At 47.2% G+C, this 22,815-nt stretch overlaps 1 pseudogene across 1 annotated transcript; it reads left to right on the forward strand.

The window, feature by feature from the left end:
• The first annotated feature begins 7,517 nt into the window (after positions 1-7,517).
• On the forward strand, positions 7,518-21,306 carry LOC129554031 (2-acylglycerol O-acyltransferase 2-like; annotated as a pseudogene). Its single transcript, XR_016039044.1, has 6 exons — positions 7,518-7,608; positions 11,947-12,125; positions 15,401-15,605; positions 15,922-16,096; positions 16,713-16,905; positions 20,680-21,306. The product of XR_016039044.1 is annotated as a 2-acylglycerol O-acyltransferase 2-like (transcript).
• The last annotated feature ends 1,509 nt before the right edge of the window (positions 21,307-22,815 follow it).

Raw genomic sequence — 22,815 nt, forward strand, 5'->3', positions numbered from 1 at the left:
CTCCTCTAAAATGCAGGGCAGGCATTAGGGAGGATGGAGGGAGGTGCTGTGATCCCAGAAGGCTTCCTGGGGGTGTCTGTTGAACACATCTCCAGAGCTTTCACTGACCTCTGAAACTCCACCCCATACCAGGCCTTGGGTCAGAGCTGGCTCCTGGGAGAGGAGACCAGACTCTGGTATTAGTGACTTACTCTTCTGCTGTGACTCCTGTGTAATGGGTCCTCTTCATTGTCTGCCCACCTGAGAAATGGGAGAGATGCTGGGAGAGAATGATGTCTGTGTCTCTGTCCTTTGTGATCCTGTCACTCACTGAGCGGGACAAAGAGCAGCTCCAGTGAGCAGGTTTCTCTTCCTGTCTTGAGTGACAGCACAGACAGACAGCAAGTGCAGGGCTTCTCCTAGAAGCTCCTGCAATCTGCATCGTTCCTGTCCCCCCTCCTCCCTCCCAGAGCTGGAGAGGAAGGCCAGGCCACAACCTCATGATTCATCCAGGCACCTTTGAGTTTCTGAATCATCTGCGCCCCAGGTTGGCATCCAGAGGGGCCCATGAGATGGGGAAGGAGACTTCAGATCTATCACTGGTTAAATGACCACACGCAGACCTCTTCATCCTTCTTCTGAGTCTCTGTTTTCCTGAGTGAGTAAGGTGAACTCTGACCTCAGCTCTGATATCACATGAGTGGAGAGCTCCATGAGATAGACCCTACTCATCCTTTGTAACTTAAACCTTGAGCTTGACACAAAAGGGAGCTCCATAATGTCAGTTTATGAGTGAAAGGATTCTGTTTCAGCCTTCTTCTTTTCCTCCACCTTACACCCCCACTAGGAGCACTAGTCAAGCCTCCCATTTAATCCCAACCTGGCCCTGCTGACATGTTTCCCCTTCCCAGATGGTGGATCAGATGAGCCAGAGAATGGTAAGTTACCTCTTCCTCTCTGACCTGTCAGCTCTAACTTACCACCTCTGCCCTATTCTGTGGGAGACAATGGGAAGCCTATGTAGAGACAGACCATCCAGAGACGGAACATGAGGAGTGAATGGGCCTATATGTCTGCAAGCAAGGCAGATGGGGACATGTCTCTGATGACAGATAATCTGGCCCACTGCTCAGCAACACACATCATAAGTGAGGGGACAGGATGGTAGTATAGGGCCAGTACTATTGAGCTCTAACACCTGGTGTGGGAAAATAATTTTCCTTACCACAGAAATTAACAACTCTAATAACTATGAATTAGGGCCATCTCAAGAATGTAAATACGCATCCAAGCCTGGCCTAGCCCTTTTCAGTGACCATGTGCAAGTCACATCCCCTCCAAACTTCAGTTTTGTTATCAGAGAAACAAGTATCACCTGTGCACCTCGAATCTTAGGAGTGGAATAGAGTTAATGAGATAATTAACCATTCTACATCCTGTGAGGAATGGTGGGAAAGTGAAGTCACTCAGTTGTGTCCAACTCTTTGGGACCCCATGATTCAAGCCTGCCAGGCTCCTCTGTCCATGGACTTCTCCAGGCCAGAATACTGGAGTGGGTAAGCTGTTCCCTTCTCCAGGGGATCTTACCAACCCAGGGGTTGAACTGAGGTCTCCTGCATTGCAGATGGATTCTTTACCATCTGAGCCAACAGGGAATGTTGGAGGCAGGTGTAATTAGAAGTCAGGTCATATATGTGCCCAACATCTCATGAAGGCCTGTTCTGACCTGACCAGGTGGGTGCTATTCTTTCCCAAGGGAGGTGAAAATCAAGAGCAGGAGGCTTGAGAAGGAGAATGATGGTTTCCACTAGGGAAGAAGGAAGAGGTAGGAGGTGGGTGGGGCCACAAAGGCAAGGCAAGATTTGTCAAGGAGATTAATTCCCACCCATTGCTATTTTCCAGTGTTTGGTAATGAAGCACTGAGATCTTAGTGTCTGAAGGGAGCAAGAAGGTATCATGTCCTCACTTTTATGGGTGGCTCGGTGGTTCTTCTATGAGTTTCTGCTCTCTCACATACCATGTCTTGGGACTTGCTGATTTCTTTCCCTGGATGCCTTATCTCCTGAATTTGGTAAGTCAAGTTCGCCTCATTTGTCAAGTGAGCTCCGCACTACCCCATGATCCCGATCCCCAGCTCTCCAACTAATGGTCCTGCTCACAGTCAGTTAGTTACTCCTGTCGTGGGCTAACTTGGGGTAGAAAGACCGTGAGCATTAATGGATGGGTAATCAACTACATTGGAGAAGGAAACGGTAACCCACTCCAGTATTCTTACCTGGAGAATCCCATGGACGGAGAAGCCTGGTAGGCTACAGTCCATGGGGTCGCAAAGAGTCGGACACGACTGAGCGACGGAACGGAACGGAACGGAATCAACTACATGCCTTGGGGGCTGAGAGCAACTGAGGCTTCCCAATCAGTTCATTCATGATGAGGCAGCCAACCTGTTCTAGTGTGGGGGAACAAGAGCCTTGATTTGGACTGGAGGACCCACTCTCAAGCTCACTCACAAAGCTTCTGGCAGAAGGCTTCAGAGCCCTGCTTGTGGGCTTGTCAATTACCTGGTAGTTGCCACTCATCAGACTTCTCCAGAGCAAGCCAGTCATGAAGGAGAGACAGAGGATGAGAGAATGAGAGAGCAGCACACACCTTCTACTACATAAACCCTGAGTCACTTGGCATCAGTTCTACCTTATTCTCTCACTGGCATTCGAGTCCCTAAGTCCAAGCCACACTCAATAGGAGGATGTGACACCAGGAGGTGATTTTGCTGGAGACATCTTGTCGGCATTACCACAGCAATAGCCCACGAGCCCTCAGAAATTAAACTAGGCAACTTCAGTGCTGAGGAGGCTGCAGGAGGCAGTGTGCCTGGAGGACACAGGCTGAGATGCCCGCACATCAGAGTCCCAAGTAGGGTAAGGTGTGAGCCCAGGTCAGAGGTGGGAATCACGGCTGTGAGCCCAGGACTGGCTGGGATGCAGTAGAAGGTGACCATCAGACTGAGGGCACCTGAGGTGACACTGTTGGAAGGTGACTAGTAGGACAAATGATAAGCAGTACAAGTCTCCAGCAGCCAAGTGGCCCCACACAACCTCAGCATCTCAGAGAACTGGGCTTTACTAGGTATCAGGAGGAGGCAGAAGTGGGAGCATGGGAGCTGCTGAGGGAACAAAGGCAGAGAGGAGGGAGAGGGCAGAGCACATGTAGGTGAGACTTCCTGGTGAGGGTCAGGGTCCAGGTGAGGTTTAGGGAACAGGAGGCTGAGGTTTAGGCCTTTGTGCAGGGAAGTTCTATTGAGATAGAAGGGGGCAGGGCAGACGGGGTCCCTGAGGATGCCTGGTCTGCTGTCTGGGGTCTGCCTCCAGTCCAGGGGTCAGGAATTCATCCCCAGGTTGGGAGGAGCCCTGGGAGGTGCTTGAGCTGGAGCAGGTCATGGACCAGATGGAGGGGCAGTGGATGCCTCAGGCTGGACTGAGCATTTGTCTTAGTGACCCCATAGCAAGGCAGAGTCAGCTCCCTGAGCCACTACCCAAGAACCCACTACATGCTGGGCTCTGGGAGGATGCTACACACAGAGTATCTCAATGTAACTGACAGTGACCTCTTCATGCAGATGAGGTTCGTATCTAGAATCCTGGTCCCAGTGTGAAAGCTGCCTGCTCAGGCATCCTGATCTCACCTTGCCTACTATGGTCTCAAACTCGGAAGAACTGTACATTGCAAACAGCAATGGCACCAGCTGCAGGCACGGACTCCCAACAGCACCTGCACTGTGTGCCCACACAACTCTCTCTCCCTCCCGTCTTCACCTATAACAGCTTCATCCCTAAATGAGGGTACAGCCAATGCCAGCTCTTCCTTATCCCTTCTGTTTGTAAATGCCTGGAAATGGATTTAAAAGACCTGAGAAGGTTTGTGTCAATCACCAGCTTAGTTTGCACTTTTCTTAGATTGATGTCTTCCCCTCACTCTCTGCCAGAGAGCTAACCTGAGTTTCCTTCTTCAACAAGTTGAACACTTGCCAGAAAAGTCATGTTATATCCCCAGTGAGAGAATGAATAGAAATAGATGGGCCGGAAAATTCCTTCTCTCAGTTATTTTAAAAGGGGCCCTGAACAGAACAAAACATCAAACCCTGGTCTTATCAGTAAATATCAGTCATGAAAGATCAAAAGGGCCACCTCCCTGAAATAGTGTTAAAAATGTCTGATGTTCTTGTTGGAGTTGCCCTAGATTAGTGGGCTTATCACCTCCATATGTTGTGGTACAGGTCCAGATTTTTGTATTATTTCTTTTTTCTAACCCGCCATGGCCTTTTCTTTGTTGTTATTTAGACACTAAGTCATGTCCATCTCTTTGCGATCCCATGAAGTGTAGCCCACCAGGCTGCTTTGTCCATGGGATTCCCCAGGCCAAGATACTTAACTTGGTTGCCATTTGCTCCTCCAGGGGATCTTCTTGACCAAGGGATCAATCCTGTGCCATCTGCATTGGCCAGCAGAATCTTTACACCTGAGCCATCAGGAAACCCATCTATTTGTAAAATACACTATAAATTACCCAGAAATGAAGAAAACAAAGAAAATGAGTTCAATCCAATTTTCATTTATTGGTTTAATTACACAGAGAACTACTCTGTCACGTTGCTCAAAGGTTTCTGAGCAGTTCCTCTCCAACTCTGTACTTACCTTGTCAGGAACCAGTAACAGGCAGCTGGTGGACACAGGCAGGTCCTCGGACCACACAGGAGCAGCACTGTCCCAGGAAGTATGGTGCTGCCTGGTTGTTGAACTATAAGGGGATTGTGAATTGAGGGACACAGAAACCCCAGTGGACTGCTAAGCACTGCACACAGGTCACTAGGGGCTATCATCTCAGCCCCTGATACCTGGTAGGATGAGAGGCTCTGGGAAGAGAAGGAGTTTTCTGAGGTCACACAGCTGGAAAGTGGCGAATGCAGGACTGGTCTCAGCTCTCATCAGGGCTCTTCCAACTTGCCTTGAGGGGGGACCCTGGAAAATGACTCCCAGATGCACCTTCAAGGAAGGAGGGGTGGTCTGAGCTGCAGAGCTGCCTGCACAGGGGCAACTGATCTAAGACAGATCCAGGCTGGATGTCAGCCTTGGCCACTTTAGCCCAGTTTGGGCCCACTCTGATGGGCCACTTTGGTTTGCCTTTGCCCTCTGCCCAATTCCACCGTCTTCCTTCTTCACAAACTTTTCACACAATGGAAATGCAATGAATAAAGTCATGGTCACCATTCATGATGTTAAATGGAAATCAAGACCCCCAACTTGGTATCTCTTTAACACCAGCAAATAAGATGTCTGAATTTACCAAGGAGGAGACATGATCTGCATCCTTGGGACACTGATATATTCTGAGTAAGATGTAAATTAGTACTGCTGTTTTGGGAAAGCCTGACACCACTACTCTGTAGCTTGCGCAATCGTGTAGGCTTGGACCCAGCCGTCCCTCTGGCTGTTGAGACTGTGGAAGGGAGAAAGGACACAGAGACTTAGACCAGTGAGAATACTGGCGTCAGCGAGAATCAAAGAGGCTTTCTGTGGGGATGGGAAGCAGCATTCCCATGCAAGAGATACGTACATCAACAAAAACTAGAACACGAACTTATAAAATGATATTCAAATAAACAGTGAACACTTTTTTTTTCACAGAAACTTTTTAATGCTCAGCTCTTGGCAATATGCATGGGAACAGTATGTTTATTAAGTCCAAGAGAAAAGATAATTCACTGACAGAATGAAACATTCAAATATCTTCTTTTAAAATTTAGAAGTACTTTAACTATAGACAGATTCAGGTAGAGCAGAATTCTAATCCAGAACCTCCCATATTGTTTCTATCTTTAAGAAAAGTCTCTTCTGGACAGAATTGCTTTTCCTGTAAGTTTAGTAGGTTCTGGAGCAGCTCATTACTGTGTTCACTCAACCCCAACAATTGCCCATGACCAGCTAAGTGGAGAACCATACAACGAAGCCTCCAGCACCACTTTACACCTGTGCAGGGGATCTTTCAACACATGATTTCTGATTTAATGAGACAGCTATCACTGAGAAGGGCAGCAATTTCATCAGACACTGACTGAAGCTTATTTGGGAGAATGGTGTTCTTCCTGAGATATTGATCCATAGCCTCTCTATTCATAGGCCTTTTTCTTCTATTCTGAAGATGCATATTTTCCAGTCCATAAGTAACTTCAAACTTAGCCTGAAGCTGATGAAGGAACAACCTGCTGGACGATCTCCAGCAGAGAGCCCAGGATGGAGGCTGCCATGTTGTCCTGGCCCATTAATATTTTTAAATATTCTCAACCTCTGTTAAGCGTTAAGAAACCACTGTTAAACCTAGTGAAGTACACATGGAACCCCAGACAGAGCAGTGAAAGTTCAGAGTCCTAACAAGTTGACCACCAGTGTAACGTGTAATGACTTTAGACAATTCTATGGCTATGTGGAGACTGTAGCAAGGGCAGGAGAGAGGAAGTCAGGTTCAGTTTTAGACAGGCTGTGCTGGAGGTGCTGAGGAGACTAGCAGAGAGGATGTCAGTACCCACCTTCAAAGTCAAGTCTGGAGCCCAGGGGGAGGTCAGGCTGGAGATGCAGTCTGGAAGTGCTCATCCTGTAGACAGACTCCAAGGCCATGAACCTGGATAAGGTCTCTGCTGGAGAGAGGGTGGAGAGGAGAGGGAGTGTCCAGGGACTGAGGGGGCAGGAGGACCCTCAAGCACTTAGTCTGCTGAAGGACAAGAGCCACTGTGGAGACCCATGAGTATCCAGAGGGGCAGGATGCAATCCAGGAGAGGGTGGTGTCCACAGGCCAAATGATTTCAAGGAGGAGGGTGGGAACAGTTGTGTCTGAGGCTGCTGAGAGGTCACGATGAGAGCTGAGAACTGACCGCTGGATTCAGCAGTGTGGAGGCCACTGGTGAAGTTGTCAAGGGCAGTTCCATGGAAGAGTGGTGTCTGAAGTCTGGAGGAGGGAGGACAGAATGGGATCAGAGGGTGTTTAATGCAGATGGCTCTTCTTAAGTTGTGCTGTGCAGGTGAGCTGAGGAATAAAGCAGGAGAGGGAGGAGATGGTGGGGCTGATGGATATTTATATGGCAACTGTGAAGGGAAGATATGTGAAGAGGAACCATTGACCTGGTAGGTGAAAGGAGACAATTACTACAGCCAAGAAGTTCTGTAAGTGAAAAGAGGGCAGGATTGCCCTATACTTGCTGCTTCACTTGCCAAGTAATGGGCAAGATTTGAGCAAAGGTGATCTGGCAGATAATGTATTGCCTGAGGAGTAAACTGTACTTCTCTTCCCCGATACTCACCTAGGTTCAGACCAGGTGCTTTTAAAGATTTCTCCTAAGAAACTTGTTCCTGCAATGACACCTTACGGTTGGCTGGTAACCCACCCCACCCCACACAAGTGCTTAGGAAACTGCTGGCAGCAATGAACCAGAGGTGTCTCAGACCACAGCAGAGCTCAGAGAAGCCTCCTGAGACAGCAGATTAAACAGCATGGTGGAGTTCGCCCCCTTGTTTGTGCCTTGGGAACGCAGGCTGCAAGCATTCGTGGTCCTGCAGTGTGTCAGCTGTTTCCTGGCCATGGGTAAGGTGAGCTGTTTGGAAACCGGTAACCTTGGGCACCTGTCACTTCTGGTGCACACAGTGCTTTGATGGGAGGAAAATGCAGATCCTAAAGGGGTTGCTACCTCAGCACCTGGTGATCACGGGGATGAAGGACATCCTGCTCAAGTGGCCATTGGGAGATTTACCAGAAGGAGTGTGTACGACTATCTGTGTCCACGCCCAGGCCAGCCTGGCCTCTGTGACCATCAGGAACAGCACAGGGAGGTCTAGTAGCCCTGAGCCTGGAGCTACAGTAAGGGAAGCTGAGAGATGGAAGGTGAGCCCACCAGTGCCAGAAACAAGAGACTGTACCTTGTCCCTTTTCCTGAGGGCAAAGGGTAGCCCCAAGAAGGCTTTAGGTACTGGAGTGACATGGTCCAATCTGTGTGTGATGGGCTGCAATTGAGGGATCTCAATTGTGTTGTGGTGTCTGGGGGAGGCAGATGACATGGAAAAGTTGTTACTAACTCAAATTTGGGCCTGCTTTCCTGAGCACAGTAAAGCTCATATACTGATATTTGGTTGAGATAAGTTTTTAGAAAGTGCAATACTTATTACAGGAGCCAAGAAAGAAGTCTAAGTATGTATGGCTCAAAATTACAGACACCCCCCCCCCCCCATGAATTTCAGGGAATGGTATCTAGAGACTGGGTGAGGTAGAGTTTCTGGGCACATGATCAGCTCCTAGACAATCGTCAGATTGCTTGGTGGTGAGGTAACTGGGAGCCATCATCAACCTTCTGGTTCCCCCTGGTCTGAGGTCTACAGACTGGTGAGCAGCTTCCTCTACCTGGCGGGGGTTCAGTATCTGGAAAACAGCTGAAAGATGAGGCTCAGAATATTATCTATAGCCCTTGAGGAGTTACTAAAATTTCTTGATTTGTTGAATAAGTTAAACTATTATTATTAATATTTTCTCTTGTTGACTGTTTTCCTTTCTTTCTTTGTTTATCATTTCTCTGGTGAATTTTACCCTTTAGAACTTTGGGAAAGCTTATGGGGCCACAGTATTTCTACAAATGAGGGGCAGACTGAGGATATGAGAGGTCTTTTCTAGGAAGGCGGCATATGTCCTGCTCAGGTACAAGGTCACAGTTTACACCAGGGGTCACAACGTAGGTCCATGGGCCAAATACAGCCACCTGATTGTTTTTGCATTTGTACAACCCAAGAGTCAAGAATGGTTTTTACAGTTTAAATGCTTGAAATGATTTTGTACCTATGCAATATCCTAGTTGCCTCTTGAGCCTCACATTCTGAATTATGGCTCTGAATTCTGAAAGGATTCCTTACCCTGATCTAGGGAGGCTAGCAGTAGGTAGCGAGATGGGGCCCCTTTTCAAAGATTCTTAAGAGATTGTCCACAGGCAAAATGTACAGACTGGCAAGAAAGTAAGGGCTTGCAGTGGACCATAAATGCTGCACATGTAGTGAACAGCTGGCTCATGCTGGACATACAGCAGGCATTTGGGGGAGGGGCATAGAAGTGGCCAGAAAGGTCAACAGGGACATGTCACCACAGACTCAAGTCCCAGACAAATACTTTCTAGTGGGTTACTTGCTTACACTGTTCTTTAATTCACACTCTCACACAGGAAGGTAAGCTCCTTTCAAACAGGTGGTCTTGTTCTCATCTGCATCTCCAGCTCCTTGAAGAGTTGATGTTGGTATATGTTTGCTAAATGAAAGAATTTTGGGACCATAATGGAGCCAAAATAGTAGAATTGAATGCCAGGTCCCATCCTACTAGCTTTCTGGGTGACCTAGCCAACCTGGTCTCAGTAAAATGGGGTTTTGCATTTTTCTTTCTGGGTGATAGAAGGGGAAAGAAGGGATCTTCCTTTCTCAGGGACTGGAAATACTCCCAAGTTTGGCTTTGCCTGCTGACAGGAGTTAAAAGGTGAGCCCAGGGTGAGGTATACTGAGGTGTAGGAGAGTTCCTTTGGTCAAGTGGAAATGCAAGCTTTTTAAATCTTTTTTCTTTTTCTCAGTGAAAAATGAATCCACGCTATTGTTAATCATTCAAACAGAATATGTATTTTAAAAATGAATCCAGGGAAAAGTGAATCTTACCCTGCAGGGAGCCACTATGAACAACTTGGGTCTTATTCTCTAGACCAGACATGGGAGTTCTCATTTCATGGGTACTGAGGTTCAGTTTGGGAAGATGAAAAGAGTTCCAGAGATGAAGGATGGTGATTGTTACACAGAAATATGATGAATTAATGCCATCAACAATACACTAAAAATCATTTCAGGTATATGCCCGGGAGTAGGAATGCTGGGTCTTATGGTAGCTCTATTTTTGGTTTCATGAGGTATCTCCATTTAGTTCTCTATAGTGCCCTTGTCAAGAAAACCATAATATGAAAAGATCCATGCACCACAATGTTCATTGCAGCCCTATTTACAATAACTAAGACATGGAAACAATCTAAATGTCCAATGACAGAGGAATGGATATAAATGAAATATTATTCAGTCATTAAAAAAACACAAATAATACCATTATAGCAACATGGATAGACCTAGAAATTGCCATAGTGAGTGAAGTAAGTCAGACACAGAAAGACAAATATTGTATGATATCACTTATATGCAGTATCAAAAAAGGGTACAAATAAATTTATTTATTTACATAGCATATGGACATTGAAAACACATTTATGGTTACCAGAGGACCAGAATGGAAGGAAAAATTGGGAGATTTGGATTGACATATATACACTGCTATCCATAAAATAGATAACTAATAAAAATCTTTAGAGAGCATAGGAAACTCCACTCAATATGCTGTAATGGTTTATATGGAAAAAGATTTAAAAAAAGTGTGGGTATACATATATGTATAACTCATTTCATTTCCTGTACACCTGAAATGAACATAGTATTGTGAATTAACTATAAATGTTATAAAAGATAATACAATAAAAATTATTTTGATACATGTTATGTTTAACATAGGTTTTACTGCCATAAAACTTGAAGACAATACAAAGTACATCTAACACAGCACTGAAATCAGCACTATGAGGGCAGGTATATCTGCATTGTTCACGGTTGTAGCACTAGCACTTGGCACATTGTGTGAGCTCTGAATAAAGTGAGCCTCTGTGAGCCCTAACCTACTTTGGCTTATGCATTTAATTACTATTCAGACTGGGTCAAAAGTCTCCTCCCCCTGGAAGTCAGCCATGAATGACAGGCTCAGTTTACCCACTTTCAAATACAATACAAGTGGAAGCTGACCTTCTTGAAGGGTTTCAGCACATGGTTTCGTGGAGGGAATGGAATGGAGAGGACACAATATTCTCTAAGAATAAAGTCCATTGGCATCAGATTAAAGACAGCGCTACAGACCACCTGAACCTGAGTCAAAGCCAGGATTAGCCTGTGAAAAGGAACTCAGAATCCCAAGACTGGCAGGAATTGCTCATTGGGCCTGTCCTCACCCTGCTGCACTCCTGATGGACAGGCCTCTTCCTTCCTCTCTCCCTCCTTCAGCAGGAAATGGCCTGGCAGCAGAGCAAAGAACTGAACAAAACCTAAAGAGCTCAGGGAGTTGTATCCACACTGAGCAGCTTAGCGTGGCCAGAACAAGAGGCGCATGTGGTGAGTGAGGCTGGAGCAAGAGGGGATCAAGTTAGCAGTGGGGAGGCTGAAGTCAGGCTGAGCTTCTGGAGCTGAGCCTCAGCTATGAGAAGTCATGTGGGGACTTCAGCTAAAGGGGAGACATATCTATGGAATATAGGATTTATCTATGGGAAGATGGGCTGAGGTAAACAGGAAGTGGGCTAGGTAGAAAGCTTCTTCATTCACAGGATGGATGCTCGAAAGATTTCATCCTGTCCCATCTCTACCAGGCACTTATTGAGCACCTGGTGAATACAGACTACTGAATAGGGCAGAGATGGTGGTAGAGGGAGAAGACTGAAAGGAACGAGGTGTCTGGGAAAAAGCGTCGTGGGAAAAAGCCAGTTTGAAGTTAGGTCTACCTGTTCAAACCCAATCTCCCAGTGTGACATGGGACAGGCTCATCTCTTCTTCCTTTAAGGCAGAGTACGCTGACCCCTTACTTTTGGGGCGAGGCCTGGACAGGACTGTGTTGCTGCTGCTAAGTCACTTCAGTTGTTTCCTACTCTGTGTGACCCCATAGACGGAAGCCCACCAGGCTCCCCCGTCCCTGGGATTCTCCAGGCAGGAACACTGGAGTGGGTTGCCATTTTCTTCTCCAGGACTGTGCTGCTAGTGCTGGGCAAATGGGGAGAGCTCGTGCCTTCATACCTCTGATCACTAATGCTCTTGCCTCCCTCCCCAGGCATTGTCTGCTCTGTGGTCTTCATAGGCCTCCTGTTCACAAGATTCTGGATCTTCAGTATCCTGTATGCGATCTGGTGGTATGCAGATCGAGCCAAGCCTTGGCAGGGGGGCAGGCAGAGTGATGTACTAAGGCACTGGGTCATATGGAGGTACATGAAGGACTATTTCCCCATCTCGGTGAGTAATGGGAGTGGTTGTGTTGTGGCCAGGATGGAAGTCCCCAAGTGTCCATGGGGAAGCATGTCCCTGTGTGCAGTGAGCAGAATACTGGGCCGGGAGGCAGGAGACAGGCTTTTACCCCTTTGTGACCTGAGAATAGTCAGTTTCTGTCTGGGTATGCTGTCCCATGTGTAGAGATGTGGAGCCAATATGAGGACTGATGTATGAAAGAGATTTGAAGGTTCTGTGGGCCAGGTAGTATGGCACATATGCGTATCTTAGCACAGAGGTGTAAAGTCTTAGTAGTGCAAGGCAGGGACAGGCCCTCATCTGGAGGCAGGCACTCCTCTGGACACGGAAGAGAAGCGTGTATAGAGTGTAACCTCTGAAGGTGAACATCACAGATTCTAATACAGGGTCTGCAACATGCCGGCTGTATGACCTTGGGTGAGTTATACATGCTTGCCGAGGCTCGACGGCTTCATATGTAAAGTAGAGATGCTGCCACATACCTCATTGAGTTATGTGGATTCTTAAGGAGTCTTTGGGCCTAGAAAAGAAAACAACAGTCTCAAAGACCCTTGCTGAATCATCTAACTTCGGAGAAAACAAAACAGAACTTTAGGTTCTGCCCTGATGCTCCAGGCCGGTTACATCTATCTGGGACTTATCACCCCTTGTTCAGAAACCTTCCACTCCTTACACCCACCCAGAAGACTTATCACCTCCTGTCTGGAAACCTTCCATCCCCTACACCTGCCCAGAAGACTTATCATCCCGCTGCCCAACTACAAATGTCATCTCAACTAAAGAATACCCAAAATATCCCGCCTGATTAACGTTTCCCTTATCGCTTCGACAAGCCTCCCTATAAATATGAAGCCTCCCTGATCCCTCTCCGTGCTCAACCTGGTCGTTAGGCCGACTGTCGCCCCTCTTTGCCTGAGTAAAGGTAACCTACTTCTGTTGAGGTCGTCTTTCACTTTTCTGCCTTGGTCCAAATTATACCTTACAGATTCCATGACACAGCAGGTCATCCTGGGGCCTCTAAGATCAACATTTGGCTCTCTTTTCACACCTGGAGCTGTGATCAATCCCACATCTGAAAGAAAAGTGGTGCCGAGTTGCTCTGTGCCTGTCTTATCTGCATCTATTCTGTCCCTCCTCTAATGAGCTATCTCTCCCAGAGTATTTCTCTGCCTGGGCACTATTGATCTTGTGGGAAACTGAACCTGATTTCCAGAAATTCCACGTGCACAGTGTTCAGAACTGTAGGCCACTACAGTCCTGTGGCATCAACACCTGCAGAGGGCGGGCAGTACCGCCAAGTGTCCAGCAGAGGGAGAGATGACACACACTTTGACCTCCCTGTCCTGGACTGAGGCCTGAAAGGGGGCTACAGTAGGCAGATTCTGGACTCTGTCACCCCTCAGGAGAACTTCCAAGTCATCCTCACCCCCTTACAGAGCAGGCCCTGCAGGAATTTTAGTATGGCAGGAGGTAGGGCAGCCAGAGAGAGAGTCTGCTGTCTACTGAAAACAAGTGCACAACCTTAGAGTTGTGAGGGGTTTTGTCCTGAGATGTTACTGAGGACTGTGGTCAGCAGAGAGCCTCACAGCAACCTCTGAGGAGCTGTTCTAAAAGGCAAAGGAGGCTCAAGACTTATGGGTTTTGCTGGGGAAAAAAACCACCTATGTAGGCAAACATCAAAATATTACTGCCAGTCACAAAAAGTAGACAACTCAAGTTATTGATTTTCATGTTTTTCTCTGTGTGGGGAGGTGCAAAATCTGGGCTCACAGCAGTCGTTTCTTTGGTGTGCATCCTCACTCACTCTGACCAGTATCCTCTTTTCCTCCATCCTGAGTTCCTTTCCAGCCCCATTGTCAGTGGCGGCTACGGTGGCTGCTGGTTTGAAGGCAGGCAAGCAACATTCCTTGTGTTAAACACTCTGCTGGGCCTACTCCACAACACAAACTTTTCCACTGTGATTATATGAGCTACTACCTAATGGTAGAGTTTCTAGTGAAATTAGGAGACTACTTCTGAGCACTAGAACTTTCTAAACACACCCTATGGGCTTCCTGAGGAGCTAATGGTGGAGAATCAGGCAGTGTTTCTCCCAGGACAAGCTGCCTCCACCTCATGCTGAAGATCAGTCCAGGATCTGGGTTTCTCTGTGAAGATTTCATTATCCTGGAATAGCAGTGTCTGCAAAGACTAAGCCCTGAGCAAGAGTACAGTGCTGTGGGCAGGCCGTGACCTGCTGTCAGGAAGTGCTGCAGGCTTGGCAGGACACCTCCCTGACCCCTTCCCACCCACACCTGTGGGCATCACCAGGACTTCATGCCCCTCCTCCTGGCCCCCATTTCCTTCCACACAGGAGTCTCTTACACTGAGTCATGGGGGCTCAAGGGTCAGCCCTGATCCGGGACAGAACTCTGGATGCCACAGCCCTTGGAGAGATGCTCACTCCCTCCTGTGATGGCTCCTTCATTTTGGGCAGGCTCTACCTGGGATAAAGTCTCCCTTCACATAGGACAGGGGCTTGTGTCTCCATCACCCTGCCAGGAGTCTCACCTCTGCCTTGGGCAGGGGCCTTCCTTCCCTGGTGGGCTGTATTCAGTTCAGTTCAATTCAGTTCAGTCGCTCAGTTGTGTCTGACTTTTTGCGACCCCATGAATCACAGCATGCCAGGCCTCCCTGTCCATCACCAACTCCCGGAGTTCACTCAAACTCATATCCATCGAGTCGGTGATACCATCCAGCCCTCTCATTCTGTCATCCCCGTCTCCTCCCACCCCCAATCCTTCCCAGCATCAGACTCTTTTCCAGTGAGTCAACTCGTCGCATGAGGTGGCCAAAGTATTGGAGTTTCAGCTTTAGCATCAGTCCTTCCAATGAACACCCAGGATTGATCTCCCTTAGAATGGACTGGTTGGCTCTCCTTGCAGTTCAAGGGACTCTCAAGAGTCTTGTGTCTCCTTCACCCTACCAGGAGTCTCATCTCTGCCTTGGGCAGGGGCCTTCCTTCCCTGGTGGGCTGTATTGGCTTCATCCATTCATGGGTCCGTTCTCTCTCTCTTCATCCAACGGTCTCCCAGAGCATCTCCTTTGCCCCAGACCTGCACCAGGAACAAGGATCCTCAGATAAGCCATTTCTAATTTCAGGACACTCACATGGGGGTGTCATATCCCTTGGGGACACATAGAAGAGGTCAGCACAGACAGTTAGCAGAGACTGGGGAGGGCATGAGGTGCAGCCCCGATTCACCAGGCTGTTCTCCTTGCAGCTGGTCAAGACTGCCAACATGGACCCCTCCCGGAACTACCTTGCTGGCTTCCACCCTCATGGGATCGGGGTGATTGGAGCTTTTACCAACCTTTGCACTGAGGGTACGGGGTTCTCCTCAGTTTTCCCAGGCAGCTGCTCACATCTAATGATGCTAAACTTGTGGTTCTGGGTCCCTGTCTTCAGGGAATGCATCATGTCTGTGGGTGAGTCTTCCCAAATCTGGCCAGCCCGAGAGGTGAGGGCTGGAGACATGGAGGAAGGGTGTCAGGGAGGGCTGCTAAGATTTCTGTACTTCCTGAAGAGCATGTGCAGTGGAGAAGGAGGCTAGACCCAAGGAAGCATTTCCCACAGCTCTGTGCCCAGCAATGACCTTAGTGAGGGGTTGGGAAGAAGGGAATGATAGAGTCCCAGCCCTCAGGGAACTCCCAGCTGCGAGAGGAGGGTGAGTGGAGACCTGCCACACGTAGCCCACAGTCTCTCCCTGTCACCCCATACCTAACCACCTTCCTCTCTCCCCAGGGCTGGTCTCAGCAGACAAAGAGAGTGCTGCTCACATCCTGAGCAGGAAAGGAGGTGGCAATCTGCTGTCCATTGTTGTTGGGGGCGTCCAGGAGGCACTGAATGCCAGGCCTGGAGCCTACAAGCTGGTGCTGCAGAACCGCAAGGGCTTCATCAGGCTCGCCCTGATGCACGGGTATTGGGGAGAGGGCTCTGTGTTCAGCTGGAGGTTGGCAAGGATTGTGTTTTTGTGGGATACACCAGAGATTAAGGCAGATTCTATTTTGGCAGGTAGATTCTCAATCCATTGACATTGAAGGGTCTATCTTGATGATCGATATTTTGTCTCATTCCCAAATACCCAGAGAAGATTCTAGAAGGGAGTTTTGGTGATTAAAGGGAATAAGTGTCAAAGGTCATATTGTTGAAAGCTTGCATTACATCTGAGTCGAAGGGAGTTGGACAATAAAGTTTGAGACATAGCTTAGAGCTGTTCTCCTACAGCATCTGTGAAGAATACAAGGTAGCTGGGGCAGAAGAGATTTTTCAGAAAATTTGGACATATTTTATATCTAGGAGGACTCTCTGCAGCATTCTGGACTCCCTGTCATATTACAACAGTCAGACAGTGGCCCTGAGACAGGCCAGGTCCCAAGGCCTTGGCAGGTCTGAGACACACCCAAAGCCTCCTACTCTTGTCCCAGGGCTCCGTCCTCTGCTCCAGTTCCTGCTCACTAGGTCCCTTCAGGGGGCTAGGTGACCAGCTATGCCTTCTTGCCCCTCCACACGCCCTCTCCCTTGTCTCGCTCTAGGGCAGCTCTGGTGCCAATCTTCTCCTTTGGGGAGAATGACATATATGACCAGGTTGAGAGCTCTCCTCGTTGCAGTGGTTTCAGGACCGACTTCACAAGAGCACTAGATTCTCCATCCCTCTCTTCTATGGCCGTGGAGTCTTCCAGTACAGCTTTGGTCTTGTGCCCTTCCGCCGACCCATCACCACTGTGGGTGAGGCTAGACCCGGGCTGGGAGGGGAAGGGCTATAGAGAAAGAGGCCTGGGCTTGTGCTGCAAGGAGACCTGGACACAGAGCAGCGCACCCTTCACTTTGTGGAGCACAAGTTCTAGAGTGTGAGACAGACACAGAGGCAAGTAACCCTATGAAAGGCAGTCTAGAATGAGAACAGTAACAGGGGCTTGAAGCCCAGTAGTCACTACTGATTCCTGAGCCCCTGCAGTGTCAGGCACTGCACGGGCTCCTAACATGTGGCAGCTTAGTTTTCTGAACAACTTGTGAGGAGGGACTCTCATACCCATTCTATTGATTGCAAACACAGACCCACAGAAGGTAAATCACTTTGAAGAGATCAGGCTGCCCTTGGTATCAAAGTTGAGGTTTGATAAGGGTATTTGCCTTTTTATTGTGCGAGACAAGGAGGGTATAATTCTGACCACAGGGTCTGCTGCTGCTGCTGCTAAGTCACTTCAGTCGTGTCCGACTCTGTGTGACCTCAGAGACGGAAGCCCACCAGGCTCCCCCGTCCCTGGGATTCTCCAGGCAAGAACACTAATGACAGTAATTGGAGAAGGTGGATACAAGACCATGGCAGTTCTGTTAGCATTGTGTGTAAAGTATCAATCAGCAGGCTTTGAAGGAGAGCCAGAGGGATTTCCTTGTAAATAATGGTCATGGGCTTTAGTCCATCGCCTTAGCACCATCTTTCAGCTATTTGCTTTCTTCCTGACTTCCAACTAGGTTCCAACGGCAGAACTAATACAGGTGTTCATCTCTACTCACCCAGTCATTTCTTAGTTGAGTACAGGTAACCTCCTCTACCAAACTTTCTTTGCATTGTGTGCTGATATTCTCATGAATGTTATAGTGCTGCTGCCTCTAGACTATTCCCAAGAGAAGAAGACATGGCAACTGCTTTCTGATCCACCTCCTCCCACAGCCACAGTCTCTTCCAATAATGGCATCTGAGGCTCCAAATCCACCTTTCCATGAGGCTAAGAGCACATCCCTAGAGCTTGCAACCTGGCACTATTGTTCCTGGCTCAGTTCTGTTCAGTCCCTTAGTCGTTTCCTACTCTTTGCGACTTCATTAATGGCAGCATGCCACGCCTCCCTGTCCATCCCCCACTCCAGGAGTGCACCCAAATTCATGTGCATTGAGTCGGTGATGCCATCCAGCCATCTCATTCTCTGTCATCCCCTTCTCCTCCTGCTTCCAATCCCTCCCAGCATCAGTCCTTCCAATGAACACCCAGGACTGATCTCCTTTAGAAAGGACTGGTTGGATCTCCTTGCAGTCCAAGGGACTCCCAAGAGTCTTCTCCAACACCACAGTTCAAAAGCATCAATTCTTTGGCACTCAGCTTTCTTCACAGTCCAACTCTCACATCCATACATGACCACTCAAAAAACCATGGCCTCGACTAGATGGACCTTTGTTGGCAAAGTAATATTTCTGCTTTTTAATATGCTATCTAGGTTGGTCATAATTTTCCTTTCAAGGAGTAAGCGTCTTTTAATTTCATGGCTGCAATCAGCATCCTCAGTGATTCTGGAGCCCCCCAAAATAAAGTCTGACACTGTTTCCACTGTTCCCCCATCTATTTCCCATGAAGTGATGGGACCAGATGCCATGATCTTAGTTTTCTGAATGTTGAGCTTTAAGCCAACTTTTTCACTCTCCTCTTTCACTTTCATCAAGAGGCTTTTGAGTTCCTCTTCACTTTCTGCCATAAGGGTGGTGTCATCTGCATATCTGAGGTGATTGATATTTCTCCCGGCAATCTTGATTCCAACTGGTGCTTCATCCAGCCCACTGTTTCTCATGATGTACTCTGCATATAAGTTAAATAAGCAGGGTGACAATATAGAGCCTTGACGTACTCCTTTCCCTATTTGGAACCAGTCTTTTGTTCCATGTCCAGTTCTAACTCTTGCTTCCCGATCTGCATATAGGTTTTCAAGAGGCAGGTCAGGTGGTCTGGTATTCCCATCTCTTTCAGAATTTTCTACAGATTGTTGTGATCCACACAGTCAAAGGCTTTGGCATAGTCCATAAAGCAGAAAGAGATGTTTTTCTGGAACTCTCTTGCTTTTTTGATGATCCAGTGGAGATTGGCAATTTGATCTCTGGTTCCTCTGCCGTTTCTAAAACCAGACTGAACATCTGGAAGTTCACGGTTCACATATTGCTGAAGCCTGGCTTGGAGAATTTTGAGCATGACTTTACTAGCGTGTGAGATGAGTGCAATTGTGTGGTGGTTTGAACATTCTTTGGTATTGCCTTTATTTGGGATTGGAATGAAGACTGACCTTTTCCAGTCCTGTGGCCACTGCTGAGTTTTCCAAATTTGCTGGCATATTGAGTGCAGCACTTTCACAGCATCATCTTTCAGGATTTGAAATAGCTCAACTGGAATTCCATCACCTCAACTAGTTTTGTTTGTAGTGATGCTTTCTAAGGCTCACCTGACTTCATATTCCAGGATGTCTGGCTCTAGGTGAGTGATCACACTATCGTGATTATCTGGGTCATGAAGTTCTTTTTTGCACAGTTCTTGTGTATTCTTGCTCCCTCTTCTTAATATCTTCTGCTTCTGTTAGGTCCATACCATTTCTGTCCTTTATCGAGCCGGTCTTTGCATGAAATATTCCCTTGGTATCTCTAATTTTCTTGAAGAGGTCTCTAGTCTTTCCTATTCTGTTGTTTTCCTCTATTTCTTTGCAATGATCGCTGAGGAAGGCTTTCTTATCTCTCCTTGCTATTCTTTGGAACTCTGCATTCAGATGGGTATATCTTTCTTCTTTTCCTTTGCTTTTCACTTCTCTTCTTTTCACAGCTATTTGTAAGGCCTCCTCAGACAGCCATTTTGCTTGTTTGTATTTCTTTTCCATGGGGATGGTCTTGGTCCCTGTCTCCTGTACAATGTCACGAACCTCCGTCCATAGTTCATCTGGCACTCTATCTATCAGATCTAGTCCCTTAAATCTATTTCTCACTTCCACTGTATGATCATAAGGGATTTGATTTAGGTCATACCTGAATGGTCTAGTGGTTTTCCCTACTTTCTTCAATTTAAGTCTATATTTGGCAATAAGGAGTTTATGACCTGAGCTACAGTCAGATCCTGGTCTTGTTTTTGCTGTTTAGAGCTTCTCCATCTTTGGCTTCAGAGAATATAATCAATCTGATCTTGGTGTTGACCATCTGGTGATGTCCATGTGTAGAGTCTTCTCTTGTGTTGTTGGAAGAGGGTGTTTGCTATGACCAGTGTGTCCTCTTTGCAAAACTCTATTAGCCTTTGCCCTGCTTCATTCCATGCTCCAAGGCCAAATTTGCCTGTTACTCCAGGTGTTTCTTGACTTCCTATTTTTGCATTCCAGTCCCCTATAATGAAAAGTCTACATGTTCCTGGCTACATGACCATAATCAAGTAACCTTAAACAAATTCTTTAACCTCCCTGAACCTCATTTCTTCAGCAGTCAAACAGGAATAATAGCAGGTTCTGACCTCCTCAGATTGTTAGGATGACAGAAGAGATAATGCATGCAAATGCCTGCTGGCTGTATTGTTGATATATTAGAATTCTCGAGTTGCTAACATCTTCGAATCTATGACCCAAAGTAGAATTGAAAGGGAGGGAGAAAGAATGTTTACCTGCTCAGATGACCATTGTGGTGTGAACATCAAGGGCCCCTGAGCCTTCAGTGGTTCCTGCTCTGGGCCACACTCACCTCTGTGTCACACTCACCTCTGTGTCTTGCAGTGGGGAAGCCCATTGAGGTGCAGAAGACACTGCATCCCTCCCAGGATGAGGTGGACACTCTCCATCAGCGCTACATGCAGGAACTGGAAAATGTCTTTGAAGCCCACAAGCTCAAGAACAATGTCCCCAGAGACCAACACTTGGAATTCTGCTGAACGCCTCCTTAGGGGACGGGTTCCTCTAAAGGGCAGGACTGGCGTTACTCAGGATGGAGGGAGGTGCTGTTGAAGTTGAAAAGTTAAAATTTTACATAACCTCCTGCTCCTTTTGCCTCTGTAACTCAGCTTGCTCCTTGCAAAGTGTGGATCCTGTAGGTCTCAGATAGTGGGGACTCGCAATATTCGGAACTGGAGCTTATCTCACTCACCCTTGTCCTTCTCTTTGCAATTTCCCAGCCCCTGGAAACCCACAAACCCACTTAATCATGGCTGTCTGTGTATCAAACTCTGTAATCCCTTTGTTCGTGGCTCAGAACTTGGAGTGTTAACTCCTCTGGCCCACAGGCATAACAACGCTGAGTTCTCCAACTCTCCAAGTATGTGCTTGGTTTCTCAAGTACTGGTTTCTGCAACATTTCTGGATGCCCCAGTGACATTCCAACCATGTCGGACCCTTGAACCACTGGACTGGTGGCTTGGCTGGGCTGGAGTGAAGGATTCCCAGATGAACAAGGAGGCGTGCCACCGGAGGACATTCCGGGTTCTCTTTTGGGCCGGTGTTCCGACTCTCCCGATGGCCGAGCCCCGACTGGACTCATTGGAGGGATGGACCAACTCACCAGGAATGGCCACAGGATCAGTAACGCCCCGGGGCCAGTCCCCAGTCAGATCCTACCCCAGTGGGCAGAAGAGGAGATTGATCACCTTCTTGGAGCTCCCATGAAGGGAGCAACAGTTAAGGAAACCTGGGGACTTGAGAGAAGGGAGCCTTTGTGACAGACTGTGAATGATTGTGAGTGTGTGATTGCTGACTGAACAGAGTGAGAGAAATTTTTCTTTTTGGAAACTGCAAAACTAATTCTTTCTGCATATGCAATTAAAAACAACTGGCTTGTTAAAAGCCCTGCTAGGAAAAAGCTTGATGTTAACCCTTTCCATGTCCTTGAAATACAGAGCCAACTTTGCCTGACACCTCAACCTTGGGCATATTAGATCAAGCAAAGAAAAAAAAAAAAAAGAAGTGTCAAAGGGATATTTTAAATCTCACACAGAATACTATAAGATCTCTGTCAGTCTGTCTGTCTGGTTTTATGTATATCTCAGTGTATGTCTTTTGTTTTTTTTCTGATAATATTGTTGAAGTTGTAAATGAGTTTAATTTAATTGGCCTCAAGGAAAGTAAGTGCTAAAACTCCTAGAGGAGAACATAGGCAAAGCAAAACCCTCTCCGACATAAATCACAGCAGGATCCTCCATGACCCACCTCCCAGAATACTGGAAATAAAAGCAAAAATAAACAAATGGGACCTAATTAAAATTAAAGCTTCTGCACAGCAAAGGAAACTATAATCAAGGTGAAAAGACAGCCTTCAGAATGGGAGAAAATAATAGCAAATGAAGCAACTGACAAAGGATTAACCTCCAAAATATACAAGCAGCTCCTGCAGCTCAATTCCAGAAAAATAAGTGACCCAATCAAAAGATGGGCCAAAGAACTAAACAGACATTTCTCCAAAGAAGACATACAGATGGCTAACAAACACATGAAAAAATGCTCAACATCCCTCATAATTAGAGAAATGCAAATCAAAACCACAATGAGATACCATTTCACACCAGTCAGAATGGCTGCTATCCAAAAGTCTACATGCAATAAATGCTGGAGAGGGTGTGGAGAAAAGGGAACCCTCTTACACTGTTGGTGGGAATGCAAACTAGTTCAGCCACTATGGAGAACAGTGTGGCAATTCCTTAAAAAACTGGAAATAGAGCTGTCATATGACCCAGCAATCACACTCCTGGGCATACACACCGAGGAAACCAGAATTGAAAGAGACACATGTACTCCAATGTTCATTGCAGCACTGTTTATAATAGCGAGGACATGGAAGCAACCTAGATGTCCATCTGCAGACGAATGGATAAGAAAGCTTTGGTATATATACACAATGGAGTATTACTCAGCCATTAAAAAGAA

The sequence above is a fragment of the Moschus berezovskii genome, chromosome 14 (genome assembly GCF_049115385.1).
Source record: "Moschus berezovskii isolate FMDL1 chromosome 14, NW_MosBer_1.0, whole genome shotgun sequence".
Classification (NCBI taxonomy): Eukaryota; Metazoa; Chordata; class Mammalia; order Artiodactyla; family Moschidae; genus Moschus; species Moschus berezovskii.